Here is a 21,900-nt window from a genome sequence, read left to right on the forward strand (position 1 = left end):
GAAGGAAAGGAAAGAACCATTTTTGGGAGAGTATGGTGGTGTCCTTGTTGTATTTCCAGCTATGATTGGATCCCCTACACTTCAATTTTTCTCATCTCTGAAACAAAGGATATGAACTGGGCTGAAGTTTGTTCATGAGTCATAATATAAAGGCACAAAAGAATAATAATTTAAACACTTATGACAATAAAATGAGTAAATTTTTTAAATGGAAAAGTGGCTGAAGAAGAATGCGAATTCATCCTAATAATTAAAAATATAGTATAAAATGGGAAACAAAGTCTATCCAAAAGGAAAAGAATTGAGCTTATCACTTGCTTGGAATTCCCTTCACCATAGTCTTGTTTCCCCTTGTTTATCATCACCTATTTTCCTCCATACTTTATGTTTCCAGTAACCATGGTGATAATCCTTCCCAGCAACCTTCTTCACAGCAGGCCCTTTAGGCACACATCACATTTTTGCTGCATTGATGAGGGCAGGATGCTAACAATGCTATGAAAATTAATTTATTAACATTTTTCCTCATCTCTTTTGTCCAGGAAATGAATGTAGAGAATTATCCCATTTTAACCTTCCTACACAAGGGGCTCTGTAAGACAGGGATGGTCAACTGTTAATTTCAGTTGCCAGCATTAAGGGGATACTGACTGTGCCAGAGATTCAATTCATTGCATGGCCCTCAGGGACTTTAAAGCCCTGGTACTAAGCTGACAGCTACCTCCTCTTATTTTTTTGTATGTAAACTGTACAGAATAGATTGCTCCAGAAAGCACCCTCATAATCATATTTCCAAATCTCCTTTATTTTTTGCTGCATTCTTCTTTTTAAGCAAAGCATTGCCAAGAGCATAATTATCACAGTTCTATGGAAATGAATTTTTCCATAGGAATCTATACACAGTATATGTATTCTCTATTGAGTACCATTGTTTAACTCAGGATATAAATACATAGTGTGATAGATATTTTGAAAAATAGTGCAATTGTCTGCTAATGACAAGAGAACACATTACTCCTGATATCATTTTTACAGGTAATGAAACTTCTCATATATTATCATTGGGTCATACTATTTCTATAGCGCACTTTGTAATCTTAATTGCTGGAAACTGTGGGAGTGAGAGGGGGGGGAGAGAAAAAGAGAGAGAAAGAGAAAGAGAGATTAACACAAAGGAGAGCAGAGGATGATATTCATAGGTTAATAGACCCAACTCCTGGGGACACACTTGGATGGAGGCAATTAAAATTCCTGTCAGGCATTTTCTACCAGAAGCCCCAATGGCAAACTGCTAAATCATAAGGCAGAACTGCATCTCATTGTCAGTGAATGATGGCGGAGCAGGGTGGCTTGTCATCATTCTGGAAAATTCTAAGACTTGTGAGTCTCTCTCCCGCTCCCACTCGCCTTATTTTCCTTTTCACCACTGCGGGGACGTTTTCTAATTTGCAGCTTCCCTTTTCCCGACACACACAGGACACAGGCAGACTGGAGCGGTAGCCTGCAGACTGCGTCTGTCTGAATTTCTCTCCCTTCCTCGGGGAAGAGCCAGCCTGGGAAGATAATGCTTCCGGAGAAGGCGTCTGCAGCAATCCTCAAAGGCTAGCCTTAGCGGGTATCTCTATTCTCTGCACTGGTAATAGTTTGGACGTTTGTTTGTTCTGCTTTTTAGAATTATCTTCTGTTCTTTCTTGAATGCATTTTTCAAAGACTATGTGTGTTGTATAGGGGGATCTCAGAGTGTAATGTTTAAAATTTTTTGTTGAGCTTCCCGAAAATCCAACTGCTTCATCTTTTGTGCTACTGATTCCAAGACATATATTTATTATTTATAGAAAGAATGTATTTGAATGCTAGTGAGTTATGATTTTTTTGTATTTATTTAAAATATATATATCTATCTCTCTATACTTTTTTCTTTTGTCTTATTTCGGTAGATCCTTCAGTTTCTTATCTCTAACTGAGGAAACATTGAATGGAAACCACTCAATCAGAAAATTAAAAGGTACCACCACGTTTTTATGTTTAGATGTCTAAATGAGGGAAAATCTCGAGAATTTGGAATGTCTTTATTTAAATTACTACCTCCATGATGGGTCTTTTTCTTTAAAAGTACATTGATCTTTGTCCTTGCCGGATTAGGATTTTCTATGCTGTGAATGCCATTAACTAAATCAGCTTTGATTAGGTGGTCTGAAGAATTATGACTTTTGCTTATATAGCAAATTATTAACAAATATCAATGAGAGTGGCTTATTTGTTATCAATGATACAGCTAAAACAAAACTGTTCAAAATTATCTTTACAGAAATTAAATAATTTGAATTTAAAAGAACTATGCCAGTTATTCTGAGGAAATACTGTAAGATATTTTTTAAAGACTCTATAAAAATGCTTACCCTTATCAGATCAAATGAGTGCAAGAGAAGAAAGCTAAGAATGATGTGGTATTGTTGGATTTTACACAAATATTTTTTTTACTTCTTCACTGATGCTTGAGTCTTTAATAATGGTACATTTAAAGACCAAGATTGTTAGCTTTTAAAAGAACAGATTTTATGCTTAATTAAGCATAGACAGCATAAGAAAGTAATCCTTCATCTGCCATGAAAGCAGTTGGAATTATTGATTTTGGTCCTTATACTTTAAATGAAATGATAATTTTTGAATGCAGTATCAGGATATATACTGGAGATGGCAATTATAGGTACTCCTTTTCTATAATTTGTTAAGATTATTTTTAATCTAACAATATAAGGCTTTATATATAATTTACCCTTAAAAAATGGAAGACATTTTCTGTGTTTCCGAGAAGATCAATAACATGTTTTAAACCTTTTCTTGGCATTGGCATACTGTCTCCTTGCGGTTCTTTGTCCAAAAATATTTCATGCAGTCAAATTAGGTTTTTGAGATTAATTCTTATTTTACTTACAAAATGACTAAAGTTCTAAGACTGATTTTGAATCACCAGAAATTATATGAATGTATATCTGTGAATTTGAAGATTTTTATCTTGAAGGAGACTAATTTATCTATAGTGTGTAGTTATGAGAACCATAATTATCTATTCCACAAGCACTTACTAAGAGCTTTCGAATGGTGGTAGTTGTGGGAGAAAGGAATAGGGCAGATACTACTATCACCAGCCTCCAAAGAGTAGGCATTATATTTTTGTACAGGAAAATTTTAAAAATAAATCAGTGTTTTCTAAAAAATATAAATGGGGGTAGGGAAAATATAAATAAATAAATTATATTTCAGATATTGGAGAAAATGTGATAAAATAGTCTTAAAGTTACATGAAATATATTACATTTTTCTTCAGACTTATTCAATCACACACAAAATCCACAAATAGGACTTTTGGATATTTTAAAACCCTTGGGACCATTCTCCTTTTTTTTTCAGGTTTCATCAGGGTGAGTGAACATTTCAGATTTGATTAAAAAACCCCACAAAATACTCATTTGGTATTTTTACATTTACCAAAACATACAGTATATATTTCATGAGAAAATTTGTTTCCTAATCTTCAGATTAATTTTACAATTCATTAGTTTTGAACTTCTCAATATTTAATATTGAACTAAATTCTGCTACAAAATTGGAATGGTTCAAGTTATGCAATCATTTTTATAAAAAAAGTTTAATATTTTATCAGCAGAAACTAATCACCCTAATCTAATTTATATGGCCATTGGGAAAATTGTATATTACCTTAGTAAGAGTTTCTTGATACCTAAATTTTTTAGAACTATTTTAGAATTAGTGGTGTGTTGACAGACTTTGTGTGATAAGTTTACTCAATATCTGCTTTGTCTTTGAATGAAACAAACTTGACACCTGGAAACTTAGGGATTCAGAGATTTATTTAGTTTATTCAAATAACTATCATCTGTCTGACATTAGTTCATTTTTTAATTTGACTTATTTATTTTTTACTTATATTTTCAGCACATAGAATAGTTCTTAGAATAAAAGAGTACAGGAAATACATTTTTTAATCACTTGAAGAATAAATGAATGCTGCTGCAGTATTTCCACCATTACTTTTTGTTCTTTTTTTTTTAAAATGAAATTACACATTGTAAAACAAACATTTCGTATGTTTCCTTTTTATAGTGACCCAAAATATCCATTATGTGTCTCTAATTAATAAGGTAATAAATACTGAGTAGAAAATCAGGCAAACCATGTGTAGAAATTACTCCAGGCTATATAGAAAAGAATTTTTTTTCTGGTTTTAGGTTAAGATGGAAAGAATTTTTCAAATGTCCCCTTGCACTTTCATCAACCATGGGAACAATGCCAAACTGCAGCATGAGCATTGCCTTGTGGACTTTGCGTCCTAAATACTACTTCTAGGCTTTGACATTTTTTATTACTCTTCATGTCTTCAGCCAAGATTTTGCTGCAGTAGAGGGGTGGAGGCCTCTCTCTCGCTTTCTTTTACTCAATTTAATTTTGAAAATGATGTCATAGTCTTCTTAAATGGCTTATTTTTCATTATAAATAGTATGGCATCATCTATTTAAGGACCATATAAAGAAACTTGTAGAATCATAGTTTTAAATAATAATCTTTCTTGTTTTATATTTATTGATAAAAATATATCTATTTTATATTATCTTACATGGCAGATAATATCCCAAGCCTTTAACATGGGTTACCTTAAAAGTCCTCCCAGAGTACGAGAGATTGATATGATCTCCATTTTATTGAAACTCTGGTATATATTATATATATTTTAATTATAGTATTTTTATGTACATTGATTACAGAAAATATAATTTATATATTTAAGATGAATAACTTTATTCTTTAATAAATGTCGGAATTAAATATGGAAATTTAAAAATAGGTAAATGCATATCTTAATCTAACTGGTTACATTACTAAATTTCATGATCTGTATAAGGAAATCAGTCAAAGAATTCAGCAGCAACAAATCATCATACATTAAAACTATTTTAAATTAAAATAATAGAAGAAGAAAATTAAATGACCAAAAACTAATAAACAAAGAAAGGTATCATGTACAGTGTGAAACCAGAGAGGGTTTAGTAATTAAGGATCATCATACTAAAAAAACCTTACAGAACTCAATAGATGTTGCAGAATAACACAATGATATATACCAAAATTCATTGGTATACTCTAAGACACACATGAATAATTTCTTAAAGGACTTTGTGTAGTGCAAGATTAATAATAACTAATAATGGACTCAACCGGAAATAATTCATGGAGGATGACTCTTTTGAGTCTGAACCTACCGATGAATAGAAGTATTCAAGGGAGAGATAATGCATGGAAGAGCTCCAGGAAGAAGAGACAAGCTTAGCAATGAAGTGAGAAAGTGAGCAAGCTTGGAAAGTTTTGTTGATCTCATCTGTATTCTAGAATGAGAGCAAATGAAGGGGAGCCTAGATGGCAAATTTAGCAAGGTGTAAGGATGTTTTTAGGGTGTACCATGTGAAATGGCTAATAATCTACTCTTTTATAATACAAAGTGAAATATCATTCTATTCAGCCTAATGCATTGGAATGAGCCTTTAGTTATTAAGTTAAAGAATTTTTTTCACTATAACATGAAAGCTTTTTAAAAAATTTAACTTTTTTATTAAAAGAGCATGTATCACATAGTTGACATAGTTGATAGTAATACATTTGTTTCCAGATAAGGAGGGAACAAAATTGTTTTGAAAAATGAATAAAGAGGAATGGAACAAAAAATAAAAAGAAGTACAGCAACAAACAAATTTGTCAAAATTATTGTATCTCCAATGATGTAATTGAGTTGCTGTTAGAAGGTTTAGTAAGCTCTTGTTGCTGACCATTCTATTACCTTATTCATTTTTGAACATTAAGTGACCAGTTACTCATTTAAACTGGTGTGTCCCTATGGGATGACTATTAAATAATGCAGTTGTCATGTGATCGTGGATGTTACTGTGCAGTTCAGGAATTCAGACCACTCTTACTGATACTGTGGTTTTCATTGGTGTGGTAACTGATAGCAAGTCTCCCAAAAGTATGAGATGGCAGGGGGAAGGAGACAGCTTGCTTACACTCACTCCAAAAATGACCTGATGATATCAGCCCAAATGCTGGCATACCTGGAGTATGGTCAGATTGGTATCTCTGAGTGGTGAAGCAAGGTCATAAGCAGAGCAGCAATTATGGGTGATAGATGCAGACTGTGGCTTTCACAGGGCAGGGTCTTGCCTGTCCTGTCCTTCTGAGATTGCCAGCTTCCATTTATGTGCCTAGTTTGTGATTTTTTTTTTAATAGCTTGATTCTCTTTTTAGAACAGAGTGAGTCTGTGAACCTGACCTGGTACAAACATGGCCACTGTGAATGAGAACCTCTTAAATGTATTTGAAAAAAAGTTTTATTACTATGAGCTAAACTTTTTAAAATAGTAAATAGCTCTGTTTGAGTTGTTTTGAGTGAAAATTTGTTGAAGAAAGAAAATATCAAACTTTGAAAGCTGTCATTAAATTATACAGAAAAAATTAAAGTTCAGAGTGGGTATTGATAATTGTTTAATAGTTATGTTTCTGAGCTCAAATTCATGTTGATTAGTGGGAAGAATTCATAGGTATCTCTAATGTCTAAATTTGATAATTGAAAATATAAAGGGAAAGGAAATCTTAAAAAGAGGTCTCTTTAAAAATTATTCTCTCTAGCAGACTGCCTAGTATATACTGTGTCTACAAAAATAATCATACTGATTATATTAATAATAGTATGTATACAGCATGTTGGCAGATTTATATCAAAATACTGGGTAAGTGTGGTCAACTGTTTAGTAAGAATACAGGCCACAAAAAATCCAGAGCTGAAAGGAGACATTAAGAAGATCAAGAAAGATGAGAAGACTAGGAGAGTAAAAACCCTTTATTTTTGGTCATTTTTGTCCATGCTGCTCAGAGCTTACTCCTGGCTCTACACTCAGGGATCACTCCTGGTAGGGCTAGGTGACCATATGAAATACTTGGGATCAAACACAGATCAGATATATGCAAAGTAAGCATTCTATCCTGTGTACTATCTCTACAGCCCCCCAGAGTAAAAACTCTTTTTGTTGTTATTTTGGTACCACACCAATTGATGCAGGATTTACTCCTGACTCTGCACTCAGGAATCATTTCCTCCTGGCAGAGTGGGGTGGGGTTGGGGCAGATAGACTTCAGGGATTGAACACAGGTGGCTGTGACTAAGGCAAGCACCAAGCCCCATTCTCACTGTACTATCTCTCTAGCCCCCCAGAGTAAATGCCCTGACAAGCGCCAACTGTAGGAAGCCAGATGATGAAGAGAAACTGACAGAGTTGCTGGAAACTTGCTCATAAAATGAAGAACAAACAACAAATTAAGACTAAAATACTAAAACTACTAAAATAAAATGAAGAGTGAGAAAAATAAAATAGCGCTGGATTTCTTATTTATTTCAGTAATAGAAACATAGGACACTTTTTTTTGTAAGTTGTAGAAGTTGGAAGAGTATAAGAAAATAATAACCAGATATATTTAAACAATTCATTGATTATGGTTAATATTTTAAAACTCTTAATTTTTGTCATTGTTTATATAATCAGGAACATAGAGATAAAATTTTAATTCTTTCCTCTTTCCCCCCACTCAATAGTATCTTAGGCATATCTGACAATATTTGCTTCTTGTGTAAGATTCTTATATAAAAACTGAAAAATATGAAGTATAGATTCAAGTTTTCATAGTCGGCATAGTATTTCCATGGGATAGTTTTAATATTAATACATATATTCAAGACTTTTCTTTTTTCAGTTTTTAAAAACAGTAATCAACTGTACTGTGAGTTGGATCAATATCTGTGAAATATGTAAATAGATGAAGGATGAATTTATACAATCAGATCATACTTGAAAGGAGATAAAGAGTACAAAAATTTAGCCCAACAGCTAAAATTAATTACCCTCTTGATACAAAGCTAGGAAAAGGGGGAGTCAAATCTTTGTGTGCTAAAGAAAGATACAGGAGACTTTAACATATTTGAAAATTATCTGATACTGGAGGAAAATCCGTGTATCCAGACCATGAATATTTATTGAACATGAACCCTATGTCCTTTTCCTGCTCTTTAGAACTTTACTTCTAGAGGGAGACATTCTGAGTAGGTAAATATAGAACTCAAAGATTACTCAGGAAGTTGTGTAGGTAATAATGTAATGTGTAAGAATAGGGGTTGGCAAATAAACTTTTCAAACTTTCAAACAAAGATGAATCAACTGGAGGTTTTATTAAAAAGCCAATTCAGAATCAGGTATTAGCGGTGTCTTGAAACCATGAAAACCTTTGATTATTAACAGTTTCGAAGTTGAATGTCCATGCAAGAGAACATAAAAACAACTGGAACAATTGTTAAGAGTAAATTGGACATGCTTTTAATTAGTGCAGCAGTTCTACACATTTTAAACCTGTTTGATGGTAACAGTAAATAACTCATTTTTACGTAGATTTTTTTCAATTTCTTCTAGTTATTTTATGAGAAAACTCATTAAACTAGCCCTAATGGGATTTACATTTTATTTATTTTGCTTATGTGCAGTGTTTATTATGCTACATAATGAATTCTTGTGGTTCAGGTTTTCAGATGTAATTGTGTATAATACTTTACAGTTTATTTTTTGTGGGGGGGGCAACACCCATTGATGCTCAGGTTACTCCTGGCTATGCGCTCAGAAATCACCCCTGGTTTGGGGGACCATATGAGACGCCAGGAAATCGAACATCGGTCCATACTAAGCTAGCACTTGCAAGGTAGACACCTTACCTCTAGTGCCACCACTCAGGCCCCGACTTTACAGTTTCTTAACTGGAATTCTGTTTCATGATTTCTTTGGACTTTTAAACTCTTTGGCTGGATGTTTAGCACAGCAAATACCTGCTAAGTTCTTTAGCTTAAAGATATCAAGAGATGGTAGAGGAGTTAGGGTGATTGCCTTGCAGCCTGCAGATTCCAGTTTCATCCCCCAAACCTCATATCATCACCCAAGCACAGGTAGGAATACAGAATCCTGAGCATTACTGGGTATAGTTCTTTCATACTTCAAAATAAATGAATTCTCCATAGCTCCTGTTTTCCATCACATTTATCTAGACTCTTGATTTCCATCACATTTCTCTAGTAAGGCAGGCACAGGAGTACCATCTGGGATGCCGGGATTCGAACCACCGTCTTTTTGCATGAAAGGCAAACACCTTACCTCCATGGTATCTCTCCAGCCCCTAGTGGATCTTATTGTAACCCACAGTCTAAAACTGGCCAACCTTAGGAGACCCTGCTTCAAGGGTCTTCAAGCCACTTAGGACTTTAATGATAGATTTTAATTTAAAAATACATTTTTATACACTTTTGGTTGCTAGTAGCAGCCTGCATTCATTGGAGAGATGCTTGTGTTTGTGAACAATGTTCTATGGGTTAGTGTTCATAAGAAACTAGTAGGATATCACTTTTCTATGACAAGTGCTAGGCACCAATTCCTGTCCTCTCTGGGTCTTCATTAGGGGACATTTATTTGTTTGATGCTCTTCAGACTGCACATTGCAGCTCTAAAATATAAAAAAAGAGAGAAATGTTTATTTATCTACCAAGGATGAATAGTTTAAGGACACTGTAGATTGTTGATGTTCTCATTATTACTGGTATGCATCCCTTGTTTAAAGGAATGATTCTGATCAAGCTATGCTCAGATTACTAGACCTTGTCAGTGGCATTTTATAATTTTATATTCACTTAAATAGCCAAGTAGAAAGGTAAAAGTGCCACAGAGACTTTCAAATCAATAATAGCAATGAAATATTGAAAACTTTTATATGAAAGAAAATCAGCTTAAAACGATAACCATGTTTATCTTTAAAGAGAGTCATTTGAAAAGATATTCCAGATAAGGTGCCATGTCTTTGTTCATTCTTCTATGTGATCCACAAAGAAAATGTCCTTGGGATATATATACCAAGTAGAAGTTTAGAAAATGAGTGTATGTGTGTGTATTGTGTGTAGCTCTATTGTTTTTTTAATGGACAATAAAGTCTTCAATTGTCATACAGAAAGTAATAAAATTTTCATAAACTTTATTTATGAAATAAATATATACTATACTTAAGTCCCTTTAACATTTATTTACTCATTAAAACCCAGAGTAGCACTGTGTAATCTCAAGTTTTCTTGGAAAACAAATTCTACCTCTTTTTCTAGGAAGAGAAAAACAAACTTTCTAAATACAGTCTGACTTTTTGGTGAATTGCTTTGGCTCTGTCTCATATGGTTTAAATTAACCTTCCTCAGATTCTATCTTGGTGTTAATGTGTCTGGATTATGACCATTTAAAGCAGCTAGATGTGCATTGATCCACATCTGATCATTGTTAAAACACCCACTCTGTTTAACATGTTATAATCAGAATATATATTCTTCACAATGTGTAGGAATGACATTTAAGAAACTAATTTTTAGGTGAGTTTAGATGATCATATGTATGATTTCCAATGTGGAAAATTGTTTATATTTAGTTACCTGTATAAATATTTCTGTGTTCATTGTAGGGTCTTCTCATGACAAGATTACAGGGTCAATGCATAAAGAAAATTACATTATGGAGGCTTAAGAATTCTTGGGTTTTATTTGGGGGGGGGATCACACCTGGCGGTGCTCAGGGGCCACTCCTGGCTCTGTGCTCAGAAGTTGCTTTTGGCAGGCTCGGGGACCAAATGGAATGCTGGGATTCAAACCATTGTCGGTCCTGGATCGGTTGCATGCAAGGCAAACGTGCTACTGCTGTGCTCTTTCTGGTCCCAAGAATTCTTATGTAATACCTAAGAGCGAATGGGAAGAAGATTGCAAGTGAATGTGTGATATTTAAAAGTTTAAAAATATAACTTGGGGCTAGAGCAATAGTACTGTGGGTAGGTTGCTTGTCTTGCAAGGGACCAGCCTAGATTAAATCCCTTGAACTCATATGGTCCCTAAAACCTGCCAGAAGTGATCCCTAAGTGCAGAGCCAGGAGTAAGCCCTGAAAACCACCTGGTGTGGTCTCCCCACAATACATACATATATATGTATATACACACATATATAAACACACACACACATATATATGTATATCAATTGACATTATTTAATGTGACAAAAATCCCCAAATGATTGCTCTATAATTTCTCTTTGATTACTTACAGAGCATGATATCTTACAGTACCAAATAAATTTAAATCAGATGAGGTATCATACTATTAATAAATTATTGTTTGATAACAGTGCTTTTCCTCCACACACAGGTATAATAGATTAAAATAAAATAATAAATGTAATGGAGATAGCTTAATTTGTATATTCAGCTTTAGTTTGACTTCCTATGTTGTGGTCATGAAATGACCCAAGATAAAGAGTTTGGATTATAAAATTGTTGGCACAGTGCAACCAGTTAAGTTGCATTTAGACTGTTAGGAAAAAATATTCTGTAGCACTTTTTAAGTTACATAAATAATTCTCTAATAGTTTATATTTAAAAAATTATAACAGTTTCTAGTATGGCAGTGTCATATATTTATTAGAAGAGATATCTGAAATTGGAAGAAACTGAATTACCTTCTCAAAGCAAACTGTTAAAATGTGGTTGGGATATTTTTTTCTTGTAAAGTTCTGTCATTGCCTTGTATATTTTGGAGATTAGCCCCTTATCTGATGGGTGTTAGGTGAATAGTTTCTCCCACTCAGTGGGGTGCTCTTGTATCCTGGGTGCTATTTCCTTTGAGATGCAGAAGCTTCTCAGCTTAATATATTCTCATCTGTTAATCTCTGTTTTTGCTTGCTTGGAGAGAGCAGTTTCCTCCTTGAGGATGCCTGTAGTCTCAATATCCTGGAGTGTTTTGCCTACGTTTTGTTCTATATATCTTATGGTTTCAGGTCTGATATCAAGGTCTTTAACCCATTTGGATTTTACCTTCATATATGATGTTAACTGGGGGTCTAAGTTCAATTTTTTGCAAGTGGCTATCCAGTTGTGCCAACACCACTTGTTGAAGAGGCTTTCTTTGCTCCATTTAGGATTTCTTGCTCCTTTATCAAAAATTAGGTGATTGTATGTCTGGAGAACATTCTCTGAGTATTCAAGCCTATTCTACTGATCTGAGGTCCTGTCTTTATTCCAATACCATGCTGTTTTGATAACTATCGCTTTGTAGTAAAGTTTAAAGTTGGGAAAAGTAATTCATCCCATATTTCAAAAGTGCCTGATCTGCTTCGTTGAAGAATGTCATGGGTATCTTTAGAGGGATCGTATTAAATCTGTACAATGCTTTGGGGAGTATTGCCATTTTGATTATGTTAATTCTGCCAATCCATGAGCAGGGTATGTGCTTTCATTTCCGTGTGTCCTCTCTTATTTCTTGGAGCAGAGTTTTATAGTTTTCTTTGTATAAGTCCTTCACATATTTAGTCAAGTTGATTTCAAGATATTTGAGTTTGTGTGGCACTATTGTGAATGGGGTTGCTTTCTTAATGTCCATTTCTTCCCTAATATTATTGGTGTATAGAAAGGCCATTGATTTTTGTGTGTTAATTTTGTAGCCTGCCACCTTGCTATATGAGTCTATTGTTTCTAGAAGCTTTTTGGTAGAGTCTTTAGGGTTTTCTAAGTAGAGTATCATGTCATTTGCAAACAACAAGAGCTTGACTTCTTCCTTTCAATCTGGATTCCCTTGATATGTTTTCCTCGCCTAATCGCTACAGCAAGGACTTCCAGTGCTATGTTGAATAGGAGTGGTGAGAGAGGACAGCCTTGTCTTGTGCCAGACTTAGAGGGAAGACTTTTAGTTTTTCTCCATTGAGGACAATATTTGCCACTGGCTTGTGGTAGATGGCCTTAACTATATTGAGAAAGGTTCCTTCCATTCCCATCTTGCTGAGAGTTTTGATCAAGAATGAGTGTTGGACCTTATCAAATGCTTTCTCTGTGTCTATTGATATGATCATGTGATTTTTATTTTTCTTGTTGTTGATGTTGTGTATTATGTTGATAGATTTATGGATGTTAAACCATGCTTGCATTCCTGGGATGAAACCTACTTGATCATAGTGGATAATCTTCTTAATGAGGCTTTGAATCCTATTTGCCAAGATTTTGTTGAGGATCTTTGCATCTGTGTTTATCAGCGATATTGGTCTGTAATTTTCTTTTTTTTTTTTTTTTGTAGCCTCTCTGTCTGGTTTAGGTATCAACGTGATGTTGGCTTCATAAAAGCTATTTGGAAGTGTTTATGTTTTTTCGATTTCATGAAAGAGTCTTGCCAGGATTGGTAGTAGTTCCTCTTGAAAGGTTTGAAAGAATTCATTAGTGAATCCATCTGGGCCTGGGCTTTTGTTTTTGGGCAGACATTTGATTACTGTCTTAATTTCCTCAATAGTGATGGGTGTGTTTAGATTTGCTACATCCTCTTCATTCAACCATGGAAGATTATAAGAGTCCAAGAATTTATCCATTTCTTCCAGGTTCTCATTTTTAGTGGCATAGAGTTTCTCAAAGTAGTTTCTGATTACCCTTTGAATCTCTGCCATATCAGTAGTGATCTCTCCTTTTTCATTCCTAATACGAGTTATCAAGTTTCTCTCTCTTTCTTTCTTTGTTAGTTTTGCCAGTGGTCTATCAATCTTGACTATTTTTTCAAAGAACCAACTTCTGCTTTCGTTGATCTTTCGGATTGTTTTTTGGGTTTCCACTTCGTTGATTTCTGCTCTCAGCTTTGTTGTTTCCTTCTCTCTCCCTATTTTTGGTTCCTTTTGTTGAGCACTTTCTAATTCTATGAGCTGTGTCATTAAGCTGCTCAGGTATGCCCCTTCTTTCCTGATGTGTGCTTGCAAAGCTATAAATTTTCCTCTCAGTACCACTTTTGGTGTGTCCCATAGGTTCTGATAGTTTGTGTCTCCATTGTCATTTGTTTCTAGGAAGATTTTGATTTCCTCTTTGATTTCATCTCGGACCCACTAGTTATTCAGTATTAGGCTGTTTAACTTCCAGGTATTAAAGTTTTTCTTCTGTGTCCCTTTGTAGTTTACATATAATTTCAGGGCCTTGTGGTCAGTGAAGGTAGCCTGCAAAATTTCTATCCTCTTGATATTATGGAGGTATGTTTTATGTGCTAGCATATAGTCTATTCTGGAGAATGTCTCATTCCATCAAAAAATGGGGAGAAGAAATGGACAGACACTTTGACTAAGAAGAAAGACAAATGGCCAAAAGACACATGAAAAAATGCTCCACATCACAAATCATCAGGGAGATGCAAATCAAAGCAACTATGAGGTACCACCTCACACCACAGAGATTGGCACACATCACAAAGAATGAGAATAAGCAATGTTGGCAGGGATGTGGAGAGAAAGGAACTCTTATCTACTGCTGGTGGGAATGCCATCTAGTTCAACCTTTATGGAAAGCAATATGGCAATTTCTCCAAAAACTGGAAATTGAGCTCCCATACGATCCAGCTATACCTCTCCTAGGAATATACCCTAGGAACACAAAAATACAATACAAAAATCCCTTCCTTACACCTATATTCATTGCAGCACTATTTACCATATCAGGACTCTGGAAACAGCCAAGATACCCATCAACAGATGAATGGCTAAAGAAACTGTGGTACATATACACAATGGAATATTATGCACCTGTCAGGAGAGATGAAGTCATGAAATTTTCCTATACATGGATGTATATGGAATCTATTATGCTGAGTGAAATAAGTCAGAGAGAGAGAAAGACGCAGAATGGTCTCACTTATTTATGGGTTTTAAGAAAAATGAAAGACATTCTTGCAATAATAATTTTCAGACACAAAAGAGAGGAGGGCTGGAAGTTGCAGCCCACCTCATGAAGCTCACCACAAAGAGTGATGAATTTAGTTAAAGAAATAACTACATTGTGAACTGTCCTAACAATGAGAATGTACGAGGGAAATAGAAAACCTGTCTAGAGTACAGGTGGGGGTAGGGTGAGGAGGAGGGAGATTTGGGACTTTCGAGATGGAAATGTTGCACTGGTGATGGGTGGTGTTCTTTACGTTGCTGAAACCTAAACACAATCATGTATGTAATCAAGTTTTTTTAATAAAATATATATTAAAAATGAGGTTGGGAAAAAAAGAAAAGAAAAAAGAATTTGGTTGGCCTGTGTTTAATATTCTCCTAACTCCAAAGCTTTTACTTTCTTCTCTAGGTAGTCATGGTATATAAACGAGTGCATTTTTATAAATCTAAAGAATACTATGGCCTACATAGAACAGATTTTTCTTATCTCTCAAAAGACACCTGTTATATCGAGGTTTAGACTAGAATGGCATATAACATAGTAAACTAGTAAAAACAACTTATTCATGAACTGATTCAAGCATTCTAATATGCAAAAATTATGTGCCTAAATATATCACAGAAATATCTGACTGATTTGAAAATTATTTGACAAAGGAATAGATTAGTAAGAGTTTATTGTATACTCTTTTTTAGCATTATTTTTATTTATTTATGTATTTTACATTTTTATTGTTACCAATGTGAATTACAAGTCTTTCACAGTTATATTTAAAGTACATTGTGACAGTGGATTAGGGCCATTCCCACCATCAGTGTTGTCCTCCCTCTGCCCTTGTTCCCAGCATGTATCCTATACCTCACCCTCTGCCCCCTGGACTGCTAGTGTAACAGGTTCATTTTGTATATAAAACTTGTGTAGGCTGGGTATCTTGATTCTGTTGTCATTGACTTTGTGTTTGATATTTAGGTCTAATCATTTTTTATTTCCACTCAATGTTCATGTGACTGTTTGCTCCCAGTACCATTCACTCCCAATTTATGAGGTAGAATAAGATGATTCTATTTCTGTGGTTATGTTGGGGAAAAAAAAAGAAAAAGAAAGCTAGGAGGATCCCATCTAGGAGCTATCAATGTCAATTTAAAAGAAGAAAGGGAAAACAAATAAACAAACAAACAACCCAGAAAAAGTCCCAAACAAGCAATAAACAACAACAACAAGAAAGAGAAAATAAAATGAAAGGAGGGCTGGTGTGGTAAGGTTTTTTTGTGTCTTATTTGTTTGTTTGTTTGTTTGTTTGTTTGCATAGGCACAGTAAATATTGGAATTTGGAAAGGGAATTTCCTTGGCCTAAGAGATACAGGGTTTCTCTACCCTTGAAGCATACTTTCATGGGAACAACTACAGACTCTGTACATGCTCATTATTCAACCCCAGGTCTTTTTATGGCACCAGGAGAGGTTCTGCTCCATTGTGGTTAACAAATCAGTTCTCTGTAATTAAAGATCTTTGTGTTTGCGCAGGCCATAGGACAAAGTCTAGGATTGAATCTTTCTTTATGGTTCTAGAAGTTCTACTCCATCATAGTTGTTATAGTCAAAATCATCTATAATTAGTGATCTTGGTTTTTGCACAGATCCTAGGACAAAGCCTAGGATCGTCTTTCCTTATGGTTCCAGAAATTCTGCTTGGTCACAGTTGTCAAAGTCAGACCACTAGAATTAGTGATCTTGTTTTTTGTACAAATCCTAGGTCAAATTCTAGGCTAGGGTCTTTCTTATTGGTCTCAGGAAAAGTTCTACTCAGTCGCGGTTGTCAGTCAGTCTTTCGAGATTAGTGATCTTGGTTTTTACAGAGATCAAAGGATGTAGTGTCTTCTGATTTCATCTTACCATTAGGTGAATATTTAGGACAACCTGTTCTTAGATCAAGTTGCTGTATTTCCATGTCATCAGGGTGTCATACCAATCTGGCACAAGTTGGTGCCAGAGCGGTATTAGGGACTTCCGGGTGGGAGTTTGATTCCTGGTGCTTTTGCAGGGAACTGTGTTGGTTTTATGGTTGGGATCTAGGGTTCGGGGTTGGATGAGTCGAGTCCCCAGAGTTCAGAGTGGGAGGCTCCCTGTATTATAAAATTTATCGGTTCTTATTCCTAGTAGATAAGAGCTTGTTTCTATACATAAAATTTCCCCTTTAAGTGCTTATGCAAAAGGGAATGGTGCCATATTATATTGCTGGATCTTTCTTAGAGTTGCATAAGTTTCCATTGTGTATATATCACAATTTCTGGATCAATTTATCTGTAATTGAACATTTGGTCTGTTTCTATATCTTGACTGTTACAGTAAGTGTGGTAATAAACATAGGTGTGAATATATTCTTTTTGTGTTTGGGGATAAATGTCACTAACAGAGAGCACCAGTAATGATCTCTTAATGATAATTAGGAGAAAAAAGTATGTGCTATCAGTTTGATCCATGAATATATTTTATTTTATTTTTTTCTGAATTTTAATAACAGCAGTTATATATTTATTCTGTGCTATATACTTATATTTTTCTATTTTTGCTATTTTGTAGCTAGTTAGAAAAATGGTTTTTCTCTCTTGGTTTTTTTTCTTGTGAAATAATATCTGGTTTTCAATGTTCAGATGGAACTTACAAATACATGTTGTTAGAGTTAAAGTGGAATTAAAATATAAAATGTCTCTTTGGGGGGCTGGTGAGATATCACAGTGGTAGGACATTTTCCTTACACTTGGTCGACCCGGGACTGACCCCAGTTTGATTCCCGGCATCCTATATATTCCCTCAAGCCAGCCAAGAGAGATTTCTGAGCACAGAGCCAGAAGTAACCCCTTAGTGCTGCTGGGTGTGGCCCAAACCCCCCCCAATATCTCTTTATAAAAACTTTGTCAGGAACCCAATTAATACAAAAACTTGTAGATTACCCATACTTTATAGGAAAACCTTTTACTTGTCTGTAGGAATTATGAACAACACTAATTGGTGACTAAACTAAAACTAATACTCTGCTCAGAAACTATGGATTTGTTACCTAATACAATGCCTAGTCATAGACATATGTTTTACCTAATGAAAAGAAGATAAAATATAGTAATTATGAAGGTTATTTTTATTTATTAAATATGAATTTGAGATTTACATGACAATGCATGATATTTTGCTTGCCAAAAGAATGAGTATTTATGTAATTGTAAGTATAATTGCTAGTTAACTGTCACAAAATATTATTGATTTCATATGGCTGTGGCTAATTGCTGGTTTCTGCTTCCAGAGAGTCTAGGATCTCAAAAATCTAGAAAAAAATTTAATAAGAATAGCAGGGATAGAGATAGAGTAGTATAGGGGTTAATTTGCTTGCCTTGAACCTGGACAATACTAGTAAACCCCAGCACTTTATATGATCCCCTGAGCCCCACAAAGCTAGGAATAATACCTGAGCATAGTGATCACAATAAAATAAAATAAAATAAAATAAATAAAAACAGAATAACAACAAAAAATAGAAGAAATTTTAGGAGAAAATTAAATGAGAGAAAATTGAGTCATAATTGACAATCTTTGACTTCAGTGTATTGGGCAACCATTTACGGATGATAGAGAAAACAGATTTGGGGCTGACTATTAAAGCTTGACATTCTGGGACCACAGAAAATAGTACAGGAGTTGGTTAAGGTATTTGCCTTGCTCATGTCTGACCCTAGTTTAAATCCTTATACTGCATATGGTCCCTTAACATTAGTCAGAAGTCACCCCTGACCATAAAGCCAGGAGTAATCCCTGAGCACTGTAAGGTGTGGCTCAAAAACCAAAAACCTTTAAAAATAAAATCACTAAAACAAACAAAAAGGGCATCTTGTTTCTAGCGTTTTTCTTTTTTCTTTTTTTTTTTTTTTTGTGGTTTTTGGGTCACACCCGGCAGTGCTCAGGGGTTACTCCTGGCTCCATGCTCAGAAATTGCTCCTGGCAGGCACGGGGGACCATATGGGACACCGGGATTTGAACCGATGACCTTCTGCATGAAAGGCAAACGCCTTACCTCCATGCTATCTCTCCGGGCCCGTTTCTAGCGTTTTTCAGTTTGAAAACACATCAAGTAAAGAACATATAAATAAACCAGTATGTATGCTAACTGGAGCATATATGATTTGCTGTTTGGCTGCTATTAGTTCTTATTTTGCATGCAGTTATCACCTTTTAAATTTGTATATATCTGTAAAGGATAAGTCATCAGTCCTAGTGAAATGTTAATGGATCTAAAGACCTAACATAAATTTAAAGCCTCATGCAAATGAATGTAATGAAATGCTTTGTTTTCATTTTTTATGGCTATTGTTAAAAGAAAAGGAAATAAAACCATAAACAATCATGTTCAAGCAGAGGTGAAACTGGAATTGCTTGGTATAAAACCATTTTAATGTTTGCGAAGCTGTTTAACTTATCCTGCTCATCCAGATTGTAAAAACCTGTACTTGGATGGGAGGTATTTCCCTGCATACAGCTAGCCCGATTCTATCCTTAGTGCTGTGTATATTCCTTCAGACATCATCAAAAGTTATCCCTGAGTACAGAGCCCAGAGCATGGAGCACAGCTGGATATAGTCCCCCAAACAAAAAACTCTCCTTTGATACTTGCACTTTAATTTGTCTTAATTTCCTGTTGTAAGGAGCTGGTACAATTTATGGATTTTCCCCCTTTCTAATCCAACCTTAAATATTAATGTGGTACAGAGATTTTCCCCTAACTGTATATTATTTATTTATTCCTCAATAATCTTAGGATCTCTTTTGCATTTTAGGGGTTTATGGATAACAGAATCAAACAGTGAGATTCATATTCCAGCCTCTCTTGCACTCTTGTACCTCATGACTAATTTAAAACAATTGTGTATAAGACTTCTGTGGATTGCCTACGTGAAAGACCTGTGTTCTTTATCTCCTTCCTTTCTGCTTGGGCAAATTTAACTTAACTACTAGAGCTCCAGCAGCTGTTTTGAATATGAAATAATACTATAATAAATATCTTTATTGGTTATACCACTTTGTTTAAGGTTACTTACTCTGCTCATTATTTGTGTAGTTTATTCCCCAGACTCAGAAATGTTATTTTATAAGTACCCTGGTTATTTATATTACAAGGAGCTACATTACAATAGCTATCTAGGGGCCATAGAAACAATCAGTGAGTAAGATGCTTGCCTTGAATGTGCTTGACCTGAATTTGATACCCAGCACCATATGATTCCCTAAGCAATGCCAAGAGTGATCTCTGCACAGAGCCAGGTGTGCTTCCCGTTAAAAATAAAATAAAAACAACCTAATGTATACAAATCTAATCAATTATCAAGTGCTCTTGGTTATGCTCTTTAGATATTTTTCAAACGTATTTATTTCTCTTTCCTTGAGGTTTTCCTAACATCTTTGATCTCAACAAGTATAACAATTTTCTGTATCAGCTATTGTTCCTTGTAGATCTTCACCTAGTTGCTGAATCTGTGTTTCAAAAATACAACCTAATCATGATATCCTTGTGCTTAAACTCTAACATTCATTATACAGTTTCTCAGCTGGAGTCTGTACTACTTCGCCATAAATCGTCTGACCTCTGACTCTCCAGGCCCACTGACTTTATTGCCTAGGAGCTACTGTGCATACTTTCTCACCATTTACCTTGAATACTCTCTTAGTACTCCTCTTCAGGTACTCTTTCCACCTCTATTTCTCTTCCACTTACTCAGCTTACCAATTATCTCAGATATCATAGTTTTGCCCAATCTCAGCTGCTGATTTAAGTTAGGTCTTCACATTGCATACTCTCATAGTAATATTTAAAATTCCTCACTTAGTTTAATACATGTCTCCTCTATAAGAAATAAATCTCTGTGAATGCCCTTTTGTAGTTAGAATCTCCAAATTTAACTGAAAGGACCTTATAAAGTAGCTGGTCAAAGAACAATTTATTTTTAGAAGGTGGGCTGAAGGGCTGAAAGGGTATATCCCTGGTTATCTGCTCAGGGGAGCACATATGATACCAGGAATTGAATGGATGTTGATATATGCAATCCAAGCTTCAACCCCTGTACTATATATCTCAAGATAGATATTTGACTAACAAGTTGTTATTCTCTTTTCTTTCCATAAAAATACAGTTCTCTGACATTTCAATCAAAGTCTGACATACAAATGATCTAATTTCTGGAATATCAAAATCATGTATCTTCTCTCTTAAATTTTTGATTCTTTTTTATTTTTAAGTTCCTCACGTTGTGTGGGAGACGTAGTCTAGGTGGTAAGAACATGTCTTGCAGTCTGCCAACTTATATTTGGTCTCAGGACCCTGCAAGGGGTCAGTCCTGGGCACAGACTCAGGTGCTTATGAGCACCATTGATTATAGCCCCAAACCACCCACCTGCACCATCCCAAGAAATTGTCTTCTTTTCCCCGCTAAATTGTCTTCTTTTATAGCATGATCCCAATATATATGATTTATATATGATCCCAATAAACAGAAAGCTACAGTGATTTCCAATAGCATATCCTCTGTCCCATTTGCTTTGCCTTCTCTACATCACTCACATCACTTTCCACAGTGCATATTCTTCACCATGACAAGCAACACACTAATAACTAAGTCCATAATTTATCTTGGTTTTGTGCTTTCTATTCATTTAGGTAAGTATGAATATTATTGTAACATCTTTCAGATTATTATTGTTTTAAAACAATTTTTGTGGTACCTGTTCAACATCACTCTTCATCTTGACCTTTATGAACACATAATAGATTTTAGTTGTCTGTTTAAAAATTCTAACTCACTGTTAGGGAACATATTTTAGAAGATTAAAGTATTTAAAAAAGTTTTATTGTAGCAATCTCTGCTTTACCCATTATTATAGTTGCCTTAATTGAAACAGAGAAGGGATTTCTAGAGGCTACTTGTAGCAACTTACTCACTTTTGCAAGTAGACTGTGTACATAAAAGACGACTGAAAAATGTTGAGAATATGTACAGTCTTTGAAGTT

The 21,900-nt window shown here is 34.8% G+C and overlaps 1 protein-coding gene across 22 annotated transcripts in view; it reads left to right on the forward strand.

Moving 5' to 3' along the window:
• MAP2 (microtubule associated protein 2) overlaps positions 1-21,900 on the forward strand; it is a 188,670-nt gene that overhangs the window by 22,969 nt on the left and 143,801 nt on the right. For 12 of the 22 annotated variants that reach the window (XM_049784034.1, XM_049784065.1, XM_049784089.1 and 9 more), the window contains exons 1-2: positions 1,481-1,636; positions 1,938-2,005. The gene's annotated coding sequence lies outside the window, so the exon portion shown is untranslated. Of the gene's footprint in view, positions 1-1,474; positions 1,637-1,937; positions 2,006-21,900 lie in introns of those variants that run through there. The other 10 variants (XM_049784116.1, XM_049784119.1, XM_049784122.1 and 7 more) reach the window with 7 other exon arrangements.

Source organism: Suncus etruscus, chromosome 1 (genome assembly GCF_024139225.1).
Source record: "Suncus etruscus isolate mSunEtr1 chromosome 1, mSunEtr1.pri.cur, whole genome shotgun sequence".
Classification (NCBI taxonomy): Eukaryota; Metazoa; Chordata; class Mammalia; order Eulipotyphla; family Soricidae; genus Suncus; species Suncus etruscus.